This window comes from Macrobrachium rosenbergii, chromosome 7 (genome assembly GCF_040412425.1).
Source record: "Macrobrachium rosenbergii isolate ZJJX-2024 chromosome 7, ASM4041242v1, whole genome shotgun sequence".
In the NCBI taxonomy this organism is placed as follows: Eukaryota; Metazoa; Arthropoda; class Malacostraca; order Decapoda; family Palaemonidae; genus Macrobrachium; species Macrobrachium rosenbergii.
In genome coordinates, this window is record NC_089747.1 from 41,862,290 (window position 1) to 41,877,289 (window position 15,000).

At 33.5% G+C, this 15,000-nt stretch overlaps 1 long non-coding RNA gene across 1 annotated transcript in view; it reads right to left on the reverse strand.

The window, feature by feature from the left end:
- Window positions 1-15,000, reverse strand: part of LOC136840346 (uncharacterized) — a 102,308-nt gene that overhangs the window by 46,853 nt on the left and 40,455 nt on the right. Inside the window, exon 2 of the long non-coding RNA XR_010853596.1 lies at window positions 12,188-12,352. This is a non-coding gene — a long non-coding RNA (uncharacterized lncRNA). The remainder of the gene's footprint in view (window positions 1-12,187; window positions 12,353-15,000) is intronic.

Here is a 15,000-nt window from a genome sequence, read left to right on the forward strand (position 1 = left end):
TATATATATATATATATATATATATATATATATATATATATATGTGTGTGTGTGTGTGTGTGTGTGTGTGTGTGTTGTTTGTGTGTGTGTCATTATCATAACAATTCAGTCATAATTGTCAAATGTTTTCCAGGCATTAGGAAAGGGATGTTTATTTTAGAAAAGCCTAAAATATTGTTAGAGATTCAAATTCAGGTTCATAAATATTCAAATACGATTCGAGTATTATATAATAAAACTCATGATATAATGGCGTATTTCCGTCAGCGTTCCTAAATGTTACCCTGATAAATGTTATTGTAATTTCATATCACACTGCTCTTTAAATCACAAATAAGTTAACAATATAGTGTTTTGCAGTCTATGGAAAATCAGTCTCTCTCTCTCTCTCTCTCTCTCTCTCTCTCTCTCTCTCTTCTCTCTCTCTCTCTCTCTCTAGCATTTTTCAAACACCATCTTTCACGTCAGAGAGCGAAGCCATTTCATATTTGCAACTAGTCACCCAGAATAGTTTTTATTGTTCTTAAGTAACTTCTACTTCACGTCAAGAAGCTGTCTTGGATTTTCAAGAAGTAGCTAATACCCCACAATGAGAAACATACATAACATTACGACCAACTTAAAGTTCTTTAAGTTCGAAATAAGAAGCCGTTCTGTATTTCTAATTAGTCCCTCTTACTTCAGAATAAGAAATTCTCCCTTCCTCATTTCACGTTAGTAGGTCTTTTAATATTTTGTATTAATTACTTACTTCAAAAACGAGCTCATTTTTTAATCCAAGGGAGTTATCTTTCATTCCTGAATGAAGAGTTATCCTACAGTCCAAGTTTATCATTTATCTCAGAAGATGCAACTTTCATTTTGGAGATTTCATATTTTTGTTTTTTCATAAGAAAAAACTAGGATTTATTTTCTGAACCTGGAGTAGTATTTTACTTGAGAATACGATCAATTGTTTTTTCAAGTGCCTGTCTTTTGCTTCAGAATGAGAAGGTCTCTACCATTCTGAAGCATCACGCTTTGCTTCAGAATAGAAGGTCTCTACCTTTCTGAAGCATCACGCTTTGCTTCAGAAAGAGAGGCCATCTTTATTCTCAAGTAACCATCCTTTCAGGATGAGGGTTCATCCTACACTTTATGCGTGCTATCCTATCCTTCCCCAGGAGATAATGTCTTTCCAAATAATGGTCTTTTACTTCAATACCAAGAACTTTCTCTGCCCGAAAATAGAAAGATCTCTTTTTAGAATGACTCCTTTATTTGAAAAAAATTAGTCACTGGCGGAAAAAAAAACTTTATTTTTAATTTTCAAAGAAAAAATGCCATCCTTTACTTCCCTGAAAGATCATGTCTTTCCAAGTAATGCTCTTTTACCTCAATAGCAAGAACATTCTTTACTCGAAAATAGGAAGCTATCATTTTGAAATGATTCCTATATTTTAAAAAAGAGTCACTGAAAAAAAGTCTTAATTTTCAGTTTAAAAACTAAAAGTCTTTCCTAATAATGGGTTTTTACTTCAGTACCAAGAACCTTTTCTACCAGAAAATAGAAAGCTATATTTCCAAAATGACTCCTTTAGTTGAAAAAATGAGTCACTGAAAAAAAGACTCCTTTATTTTCACTAAAAAAAAAAAAGCATTCAGCATTTCGCAATTCTTCGTAATTACCCCGAGTGATTCCGACGCCTGTAAAATGGGACAGACTGAAAAAATCAACATTTCGTAGCAGGAGAGAAAATTCAGTAAAAGAAGCAAAAAATAAAGAACAGAGATGATTTTGCCTCTCATCAACTGGAACGGCTTCGAAGAAGAGGGAAAAAGTGTTCTTTGTGAAAAGAACCTGACGGAAAAAGGAACAGTTGATAAAGGTGTTGATTAAAAGGCTATTTCATTGATTGCTGTGTTCCAAGTCTGCGAAGAAGCTCTCTCCCTCTCCCCTCTCCTCTCTCTCTCTCTCTCTCTCTCTCTCTCTCTCTCTCTCTCAAAAAGAACAGGATAATAGTATGGATGCAGAGAAACTCATAGATTCTACATATGAGGCAATACAGCAACATACTTATGAAGAAATAAATTATGACATGATAAATCAAAATAAAATCCCAAAGAGGTTGTACCGGATCTCCATACTGATGGGAAAGAACAAGAAAAAAAAAAAGAAAGACACAGTATGCACCCTTTTGAAAAGAGGGAATTGCAGGTTTGGTGAAAGATGTTATTACAAACATCCCAAGATATGTCACAATTATGAGATATATGGCAAATGTGCATATCTAGATGGCTATGAAGAGGAATGCAGCTATCTACATCCAAAAATATGTAGAAAATGGAAAGAAGGAAATGGATGTAGGTTTAATAAGAAATGTAGGTACATGCATCCTGTAGCCATGAAAAACCAAAATCAAAATCAAATACATATAAAAAATCAAGGTAAAAATGAAACAAATAAAGAAAGGAACAAAGATCATGTGATGAAGGCAAAAAACAAGCCAACAACACATTATGAAATGTCAGCACCACGATATGAGCCATCAGCACCTAGATATAGCACAAGGAACAAGCAATGTATCTATGATGCTAAGGGATGGTGCAGATATGGAGATAAGTGCAGGTTTATGCACAAAGTGAATAAATATGAAGCTGGAAGAACAAGTATAATGGAAAAGTTGGATTTTTAATGTACGAATTTCTGGAAATGAAAAAAGATCAACATATCAGAACAGGAAAGAGACATGGAAAATCCTTATTATTACCCATATTAGATTATGGAGATAATACAAAACCATCATAGTGATGAACGCGCAGGGTTTAGTTTCGAGTAACTCAAAAAGAAAGATAGAGTTCTTAGAAGAACTAACCCAAAATGAAAAAATAGAAATATTGAATATAAGTGAAACCTGGTATTCCCAAGAGACTGGTAATGATGACCAGATAAAGGGTTTCAAACTTATAGATCAGATAGAAAAATAGAAATCAAGGGGAACCGCGATATATGGGAGAGATGCCAATCAAGGAAAAATCTGTGAGAAATATAGTAACACAGAATGTGAATTAATAGCGGTAGAATTTGAATATGAAAAATTAGTGAACATTGTAATATATAGACCCCTAATACTAAAGAGTTTGACATAATAATTGAAAAATTGGATGAAATATGTAGAAATCACAAGGACTGGACTATACTCCTAACCGGAGACTTTAACTTTCCTTTTTGTAGAATGGAAAGAACGAATAGGAGACTGTGGTTGTTTTTATACATATAAAAAAAGAGCAATAGTAGTGCAGAAGATAAGAGGCAATTTGAAAAGCTATTAGATATGCTACTAGAACATAACATTCAGCAAATAAATCACCTACCAACAAGAAAGGATAATATTTTAGATCTAGTATTTGTGAACGAGGTGAACTATGTTCAAAGAAATAATAGTATATAACACGAGTATTTCGGACCATAATGTCATAGAACTAACAGTCCGTTCCAGAACATATGAAAACAGAGAAAAGCAAGAAACGAAAAAATGGGAAGGATATGGAAAATATGGAAAGTAAGAATATAAATTGGTCAAAAATAAATGAAGAATTAAACAAAGAATGGGAAAATATATTTGTAAGTGATGATATACAGGTAAATACCGATATATTATATAAAATATTAGAGGAAATAGTGGAAAAATATATACCGAAGAAAAAAAGTAAACATCAGTCACGAATTCCAAGAGACAGAAGGATCTTGTTCCAGAAAATTAGAAAGTGGAAAAAAGCTCTTGCAAAAGAAAAGAATGCATGGAAAGTGATGGAACTAAAAAGTAAGATAGAAAATGCAGAACAAAAGATTATACAATCAAAAGAAAATGAAAAAGGAACCTAGAAGAAATGACACTACAAAATATCAAGCAAAACCTAAAATTTTTTATTCATATGCAAAAAGATGAATAAAATAAGAGTAGAAAATAGGTCCTCTAAGAATTGAAGGGCGATTAACGAATGAAAAAAGGAAATATGTAACATATTAGCAGAAAGATATAAGAGTGAATTTACACCTAGAATTGAAAATGAAGATAATGATACAGAAATAAGAGATGAAAATACTGAATACTTATCAGATATAGATATTACAGAAGCCGATATTGTGCAGGCTATTAATGAAATTAAAAATGGATCAGCAGCAGGACCAGATGGAGTACCTGTCATATTGTTAAAGAAAGTGGTTCATTCAATCGCAAAGCCACTAGCAATATTATTAAGACAAAGTATAGATACAGGCAAGATTTATGATGAGCATAAATTAGCAATTATTACTCCTACTTTCAAAAGTGGTTCAAGACTAGAGGCAAGTAATTATAGGCCTGTGAGTCTGACATCTCATATTATGAAAGTATATGAAAGGGTAATAAAAAAATATAATGAAACATTTAATGAAAAATAGATTGTTCAATATAGGACAACATGGTTTTGTACCCGGAAAAAGTACACAAACCCAACTGTTAGTCCACCATGAAAATATATATAAAAATATGATAAATGAAAAAGATACAGATGTGGTTTACCTAGACTTTGCAAAAGCTTTTGACAAGGTAGATCATAATATATTAGCGAAAAAATTAGAAAACATAACATTGTTGACAAAGTAGGAAGATGGATAAAAGAATTTTTGCAAAACAGAAAACAGATAGTGATTGCAAACGATGAGAAATCGGATGAAGCTACGGTAATATCCGGTGTACCACAGGTACGGTGTTAGCTGCATTGCTGTTTGTGATTATGATTGCAGACATAGACAGTAATGTTAAGGACTCAGTAGTAAGAAGTTTCGCAGATGACACAAGAATAAGTAGAGAAATTGCTTGTGATGAAGATAGGAACTCGCTACAAAGAGACCTAAATAAAATATATAAATGGGCAGAGATAAATAGGATGGTATTTAACTCTGATAAATTTGAATCAATGAACTATGGTGATAAAGTAGGAATGCTATATGCATATAAAGGACCTAATAATGAGACAATCACAAACAAGGAAGCAGTTAAAGACCTTGGTGTGATGTTGAATAGGAATATGTTATGCAATGATCAAATAGCAATTCTATTGGCAAAATGCAAAGCAAAAATGGGAATGTTGTTCCAGCACTTCAAAACAAGAAAAGCTGAACACATGATTATGCTTTATAAAACGTACGTACGTAGTCCACTTGAATATTGCAATATAATATGGTACCCACACTACCAAAAGGATATTGCACAAATAGAGAGAGTACAAAGGTCATTTACAGCTAGAATAGAAGAAGTTAAGGACCTTGACTACTGGGAAAGACTACAATTCTTAAATTTATATAGTCTTGAAAGGAGAAGAGAACGCTACATGGTAATTCAAGCATGGAAACAGATAGAAGGAATTACCGAAAATATCATGGAACTAAAATTATCAAAAAGAGCAAGCAGAGGTAGATTAATAGTGCCAAAAACTATACCAGGAAAATTAAGGAAAGCACACAGGACATTAATCCACCACGCACCAGCATCAATAATGCAGCGTCTATTCAATGCGCTACCAGCTCATCTGAGGAACATAACAGGAGTGAGCGTAGATGTGTTTAAGAATAAGCTCGACAAATATCTAAGATGCATCCCAGACCATAGAAGACTGGAAGATGCAAAATATACCGGAAGATGCGTTAGCAACTCTCTGGTAGACATCAAAGGCGCCTCACACTGAGGGACCTGGGGCAACCCGAACGAATTGTAAGGTCTGTAAGGTAAGGTCATTTCAAAATAGATTCTGCTTTTTCTCTGTATGTCTATCTGAATGTCCCTCTGTTTCGCTAGTTTGTAGTGGAAACAAAATGACCTACCGCCCCTCTCTCTCTCTCTCTATCTCTCTCTCTCTCTCTCTCTCTCTGGTGTTCGTGGTACAGTTGAAGCGCTCTCAGCTCAGAAACGATGGATTAGTGTTCGATTCTCGGACCGGGCGAGAAAAGAAATGTTAGATGCTGTTTCCCATCAAATTCTAGTGATACACACACACACACACACACACACACACACACACATATATATATATATATATATATATATATATATATATATATATATATATATATATATATATATATATATATATATATATATATATATATATATATATATATATATATATTTTTACGTATGTTTTAATTTCCATCAATCAAAATTCTCTCTGAATCTCTCTCTCGAGAAATCCTTTTTAACCTTAACGTTTTTATAATCCTTCCGATGAACAAGAAATATATATATATATATATATATATATATATATATATATATATTATATATATTATATATCTCATATCTCGAACTATATAACTATATATGATATGAAACATACGTATAAGCGATGTATATAGGTCTATCCTTTTAAATCGTGCGTAATACAAAATAATAAAAGCATTATAAGAAAAAAGAAGAAGATATATATTTTTTTTTTAATTCACTTTCTTACCCACATTGATTTATCTTCATAGTATCCCTGAACACCAAATCCCCCCACAATGAATCCCGATCCCCAATACCAGATTCCAAATTACTGATGACTAATTCAGATTCTTTTTTCCGACATTTTCGCTTCCGACTACCCGATTCCTGATTCCGAGTTCTCGATAATAATTTTCGATTCTCGACGTCTGATTCCTGATTTCTGCTCATTCGTCCTTCCTTGAATGCGACAGGTAGAAGAAGAAATGAAGAATAAGACTTTTGAAACAGCATCAGCGAACTGATCGTAAGGATTGTGTTCAAGATTTTACTTTTTTTTTATTTCTGAAATCGTTTTTATTCTGTGTTCAAGAAACTTGAGCTGTTCTGATAAGAATGATATTAGAGATATAAGACAGACAGACAGACGGATACCTGAGAGAGAGAGAGAGAGAGAGAGAGAGAGAGAGAGAGAGAGAGAGAGAGACAGGATAAAGACGGATGCCTGAGAGAGAGAGAGAGAGAGACGTTACCTGAGAGAGAGAAAGACGTTACCTGAGGAAGAGAGAGAGAGAGAGAGAGAGAGAGAGAGAGAGAGAGAGAGAGAGAAGAGAGAGAGAGAGAGATGGATACCTGAGAGAGAGAGAGAGAGACAGGATACAGACGGATGCCTGAGAGAGAGAGAGAGAGAGAGAGAGAGAGAGAGAGAGAGAGAGAGAGAGAGAGAGAGAGCAGAAACAGGCGTTAACTGAGAGAGAGAGAGAGAGAGAGAGAGAGAGAGAGAGAGAGAGAGAGAGAGAGAGGAAAAAGACGACACTTCAAAAAGAGAGAGAGAGAGAGAGATGAAAAAGACGGATACTTCAAAAAGAGAGAGAGATAAAGAGAGCTGAAGAGAGATAAATCAATAAATTACCCATTTAATCAACACCCCAATCTCAACACTATTTTAAAGCCAGGGAAAAAAAAAAAAACGCAAATTTCCCCCCAATATTCCCGAGAGCTTTCCCACCTGGCGTGAGCGATGTCATTTCCATTTCATCTCGGAAATCACTTATTTTTTTTATTTTTTTTTTTTTCAACTGCATTCTCCCTTCGACTGTGAAAGGTTGAGTTCTCTTATTTGTGCCTCTCCCATTTTACAGCCGTTGGAATTACTCGGGATAATTATGGAGAATTGGAAAATGTTGAACGATCGCTTTTTGAAACGGGCCGATGAAAGCGCATTCAGTAATTCGAGATGGCTGCTTCTTACTCTGAAGTAAAAGATAGAGATCCGGAAATACAAGAGTTGATGGGAGGCATTTTACTCTCGAGTAAAAGAGGGGACTACACGGAAATGTAAAATGACTTGTTGGTTTCAAGTATATAGAATAGTAAATATAAATGACATGAAAAAATGGCTTCTCATTATTAAGTAAAAATAACGTCTGCAAGAAATTTAGAGAATCGTCCTTTTTTTTTCAGAAGCAAAATGACTTACTGGACTCATTTATGTACAGCAGGGGTTCCCAACCTATTTTCCGGATAACTGTGAGAACACCACAATAATTTCATAGAGTGGGAATTAAGAAGCAGTCCGATTAGTAAGTGAAAGACTTAGTCTTCGCTTATTTAAAGGCAACAGCAATTTTAAATTACTTGCACTGAAGATTCAAAAATGAATTTTGACTGGTTGGATGTTTATTCAAAGTTACTGATATTCACCAATCAGGCATATTTTACATAACTGCCATAGATATTACAGTACTTTAGCAGCACGCAATGATTCACAGGTAATGTTTCCCTCTTAAGTCGGACTATACTGATATCTTAAAATGTAACTAAATGAGATTTATTCTTCAGTAACAAACTAAAACATACGTGTACTTATTATCAATTATGTTCCTCATTACGTTAATCATGTTGTGATATACGTGGAAAAATACAAAGAAAAACAAGAGAATAAATAAAGTTCATAGGAACCATCATTCCCTGAATACTGATACACAAGATAATTATTTCAAATCTTGGACATTCGGAAAATAATAATAATAATAATAATAATAATAATAATAATAATAATAATAATAAATAATAATAATAATAATAATAATAATAATAATTAAACAAGTCCACCTCTCCGCTAGTTTGCGGATTTAGTGAGAACCCTGGTGCTGAACTGCTTTGCCAAAGCAACTCGCAAGCAGTGTTATTTATATAAAACGAAAAAGGCGGAAGGGTCTTTCAAATTCGGCAGTTAGTCCCACGAAGAGTTGGTGCTGGCAAGCACGATTTTAACAACTTCGAAAGAGCACTGACAGACCCCTGATGTACAGAATATTGAACATAAATAACATCTTACGAAAAAATGGCCATTTGATTTATGAACGGCTTCTCATTTTTAAGTAAATAACGTCTATAAGAATTTTTAAGAATCATCCTTTTTTTTTAAGTAAAACACTTGTTAGTCTCAAGGACGTAATGGAAATTATATATAGATAACATCTTACGAAAAATGGTCATTCTCATTATTAAGTAAATAATGTCTAATTTAAAGAATCATCCTTTTTCAAAAGTAAAGGATCGGTACTTGGACAAGCCAATAATCTTCTCACTCTGAAGTCAAAGTTTCCTACTTGGAAAATCAAGAAGGACTCTTATCCAGAAGTACCTGAACAGTTCTTGAAAACACAATATTGTCTATTTTAAGACTAAAGATCGACACTCGAAAACAAAACGGTAAGATCGGAGCTTGAGACTTGAAGACGATTTCTTGCGAAATAACAGATCTTTCCTTCGAATTCAAATATATATTCTAATTAAAACGCGTCCCTTGAAAATTAAACATGAATCTTATGCTGAAGTGAAATACGTCATTTTAAATGCACAGAATATCTTTTGTGTAAGTGGGATGATACATGAAATTACAAGAAGGGTTTTGACTCTAAAGGAAAAAACTGACAACTAACAAGAAAATCTTTTAGTCTTACTTATAAATGTAAGACTGGTGCTTGAAAATATATGAAGGCTTCTTATTCTGAAGCCAGAATGGGCTCTTTTTCTACTTGAAAGACTTCCTAAACACTAAGATATAGAGAGTTGGTGTCTTACTATCCAGTAAAAGATTATCCATTATTTGACGTTTATCAATCAGGACGTTTTACGGAAATCGATGAATATATTACGATATATAAACTTTCAACATTCAAAATGTATTTTTGCGTGGGTGGCCAGGGATTTCATCTGCCAAAATATTTTAAGCATATTTCAAAATAACACAAAGAATCAAATTGAATACAAATAAAGCGGCAGATGATTCCCATGAAATAATTATACATGAAAATGAAAAATCATCTGGAAAAGAATTAATGTCTTTTTTCCTAATTAAAGTGAAACGGGGGGTTAATAACATGACAGTGGGTTGAATGAACTGGACCTGGAGAGAGAGACCCAGTTTTACGTATAATTTTGGTTATTTTCTAATGGACGCGAGGATATCACACGATTTTCGCATACAGTGAAGAAAATAAAGATTTAAGAATTCGGATAAGGAAGCAAAATATTTAGTAGAAAATGACAGTCAGTACAAAGATCTGGATTGGAATAACATGCGACAAATATTTTCCTTGGTTTAAACACGTGAAAAAAGGGATAAAACAATTTTAATTTATAATGTATTAAAGGGACATGAACACGTGTGCGTGTGTATGTAAGAGATATATATATATATATATATATATATATATATATATATATATATATATATATATATATATATATATATATATATATATATATATATATATATATATATATATATTTATATATATATATATATATATATATATATATATATATATATATATATATATATATATATATATATATATGTACAAATATATATATATATATATATATATATATATATAAATATATATATATATATATATATACACACACACATATATACATAACAATACATATATGGTCATAAAATAACTAGGGAGATAACAAGAGATAAGAAAAGACACCTAGAATATGACTACGTTGTAAGAGCAAAAGGAAAAAAAAAAACTTACAAAGGCTTTTCTTAATTTTCGGTGGATTTCCCGACGAACGCTCGAATCAAGTAAAAATTTGCTCAAGAAATAAGAGAGAGTATCAAGAGACAGAAAGAAAAAAAAGATAAATATAATGAATTAAAAGAACAAAAAAAAAAATTATGACCATTTTCAATTCTGCCATTCGGATAAATCTGATAAATCAACTCAAGAGACAGGAAGAGAAAAAAGATAAATATAATGAATCAAAAGAACAATGGATTGAGAAAAAAACTTACGAACATTTTCAATTCAGCGATTCAGATGAACTTGAGAGTTATATCTGATAAATCAACGGAATAAGTGTAAAGAGGATGGGGAAAGAAAGAAAAAAGAAAAGAAGCTGAAGATCATGAGTAAAGACTTCAAGAAGATAAAAATTTCGGTTATAAAATAGGAAGAAACAAAATGAGAGGATAAGAAAGCGAGATAATTACTGTACAGTGAAGTGAAACAGATGATGATGATAAAAAAAAAAGCTTATTATTTTGAGATAATTTTCTGATCAATACCAAAACGAATTTACTTTTTTTATCCATAAAATAACACGGTATTTTTTCATCTTTTTTTCTGACTTAGATAAAAAAAAAGTATTAGACACGTTCTTAAAATTTTATTCAGAATGACATTCCAAGGAATACCGTTAGTCGCGTGTCGGGAATCAGGAATCAGACGTCATAATCGAAAATGATTGAGAACTCGGAATCAGGCATTGGAAATCGCAAGTCAAACGTCGGGAATGAGAATCTGAATTAGTCATCGGTAATTCGGAATCTGGAATTGGGAATCGGGAATCACTGTGGAGGGGGTTTGGTGTTCAAGGGATGCCACGAAGAAAAATCTATGATGGTAAGACTGTGAATTAAAGAAAAAGATTTTTATTCTTGTTCTTCGGAAGGATCCTCAAACGTTAACTTAAAGATGAAGGGGATATAAATATATATACATAGATGTATATATATATATATATATATAGATGTATATTTATACATACACACATATACACATATATATATATATATATATATATATATATATATATATATATATATATATATATATATATATATATATATATATATATATATATATATATATATATATATATATATATATATATATATATATATATATATATATACATTCTCACTAACGGTGTTAGGCTTCAGTAAGACAGGATGGTTTAGATTCCAGATTCTTTAATTTCCAAAACACGAAAAGCTTTCTAAATCTCGAAGTCTTCTTTATCAGGCACCGACGCATCGGTACTCCTTGAAGAAGACTGCATGTCTTCGAAAGCTTGTAGTGTCTTGGAAATTAAAGAATCTGGAATCTAAACCATCCTGTCTTACTGAAGCCTAACACCGGTAGTGAGAATGTATATATATATATATATATATATATATATATATATATATATATATATATATATATATATATATATATATATATATATATATATATATATATTCACAGATACGATGCCGGGACTACAGTTCACTATCGGATTCGACATACCTTGTGAATGATTTACATCCAGATAATTCAATGTAAAAGGATATTCTTGCTTATATACATATATTTGTGAATATTAAAAGGCATGCTCGCACAATTAACAAAACAATCAAAATGTTACAAACAAACAATCAAGTGTTTAAAACTTACCAGTCAGCTATCATGGTGGAGATGGGTTGAAATCGCATCGAATTATAGAGAGCCCGAATTCGACATTCATACTGCAGCTTCGATATAAACTTATATCTTTCTAGGCAGTCGTATGGCTATAGTCACTGTCGACAGTTGTCTCTTAACCTAGACACGGCTCGAATCCTGCGAAGGAAAGCTTATCAGTTTGAATTCCCTCAAGTGTAATATTTAATACAATAGTGGTATACAAACACACACACATACATACATACATATATACTGTATGTATGTATGTGTATATACTGTATATACATATATGTATGCATGTATGTATGTATGTGTATATATTATATACTGTACATATATATATATATGTATATATCTTTAACTTGATCACGTGCACAGTTGCTGTATGCATAAATACAATTAACAACAGAACCTTATTTAAAAGGCGTGGTATCTAGGGGAGATTTAAAAAAAAAAAAATTTACAAGCTTACGTAGACTTTTCTGTCCTCATCCAGACGATGAGGACAGAAGAGTCCTTGGAAGCTTGTAATTTTCCTGTATAAATGAGGTTCCGTTATTAAATAATATATTTCTATGAATATATGCATATATATATATATATATATATATATATATATATATATATATATATATATATATATATATATATATATATATATATATATATATGTATACTATATACTATATATATATATATATATATATATATATATATATATTATATATATATATGTATAAAATATATATATGCACTCACACCCACACATATATACAGTATACATATATACACGAGCCGCTCACTCACACATACACACACACACACATACATATTTATACATACGTACATGAATACATGTATAAGCACATTAGTATTCGTGTGTGTAAATACATGCATGCATAATTATACGACAAACAACGCCAGCCCTATCCACGAGTTCCTAGGGATATCACCCCACACACCACACACACACACACACACACACACACACGCAGAGAGAGGGCAGACAACAACTTGACCAAGCTGTGATTCGGAGATAATCCACCTGGACTATTTACCTTTTAAGCGGAACTCGTTATCCACTTTAACGGCCTCGTTTCACCTCTAACGAAAGGTCAGCAAAGGCACAGCCGCTCGTTGTTTCGTTTGTAACATCAACAGAGGTGGTGCGCTTGGAGTCCTGCTCGACACCGCCCCCCCTCTCCCCCACCAAATCAAACCTCCTCCTCCCCTCCCCCGTCGCATATCATTTCCCCTCAGGGGTTGAAACAGAGGGAGAAATTGATGGGGGAAGGGGAACCTCTTCTTAATGAAGGTAGGCCGTTGGACAGAGAGAGAGAGAGAGAGAGAGAGAGAGAGAGAGAGAGAGAGAGAGAGAGACTAATAATACTATGAAAAGGAGTGGAGAAATTAACAAGAAGGGTTGTGTGCGTATATGTGTGTTTGTCAGAGAGAGAGAGAGAGAGAGAGAGAGAGAGAGAGAGAGAGAGAGAGAGAGAGAGAGAGACTAATAGTACTATAAAAAGGAGAGGAGAAATTAACAAGAAAGGTTGTGTGCGTATATGTGTTTTGTCTGAGAGAGAGAGAGAGAGAGAGAGAGAGAGAGAGAGAGAGAGAGAGAGAGAGAAATTTTAACAGTATTACAAAAACAACAGATGGAGAAATTAAATAGAAAGGCTGTGTGTGTATACGTGTGTGTGTTTGTCTGAGAGAGAGAGAGAGAGAGAGAGAGAGAGAGAGAGAGAGAGAGAGATAAACTGCCATGATGTGTATAAGAAGAAACAAGTAAAAATTGCGCCGAAGTTTCTTCGGCGCAATCCCGTTTTCTGTACATCGTATAATCAAGGCCACCGAAAATAGATCTATCTTTCGGTGGTCTCGGTATAATGGTGTATGAGCCGCGCCCCATGAAACTTTGCACACGGCCCGGTGGTGGCCTAGCCTGTATCGTTACCAGATGCACAATCATGGTTAACTTTAACCTTAAATAAAATAAAAACTGCTGAGGCTAGAGGGCTGCAATTTGGTATTGTTTGATGATTGGAGGGTGGATGATCAAAATAGCAATTTGCAGCCCTCTAGCCTCAGTAGTTAAAAGATCTGAGGGCGGAGAGAAAAAGTGCTGACAGAAAAAAAGCGTTCATGGACAGACAAAGCTGGCACAATAGTTTTCTTTTCAGAAAACTCAAATAAGCCTTGATACTCAGACAAATACAAGAGACAGACAGACAGACAGAGAGAAAGAGAAACTCGGTGAGAGAAACACTGACATTAACATGCTTTCAATACCTTCGGCTCTGTAAAATCACGGACATGTAGCATTTCCACTAAAAACATTCACACGCCTCTTGGCATTTGGTGTTAATCAGACAAATACGTTCCAGCGTGAATAGCTGGATTCTGGATTCCAGTAAGTGAGAGGCGCTCACTCACCTGCTTGTTTAATATCACGTAAAGGGGACGTCTAGCAGATTAACAGAATAGAATAGAATATAGGATTTAGGTCAAAGGCCAAGCGCTGGGGCCTGTGAGGTCATTCAGCGGTGAATGGGAAATTGTCAGTATAAAGATTCGACTGGTGTAACAAGAGGAAAACCTCGCAGTTGCACTATGAATCAATTGTTAAGAGAGGGTTTAGGAGAGGGTTGAGGAATGTAAGATGGAAGAAAGAGAATGTGAACGGGGGTTACAGTAAAATGAATGAAGGGGTTATATCAGCTAGGGCCTATGGAAGGGACGCTGCAAAGAACCTCAAGTAATGCCTACAGTGCACTGCATGAGGTGCACTGACGACACTGAGGTCC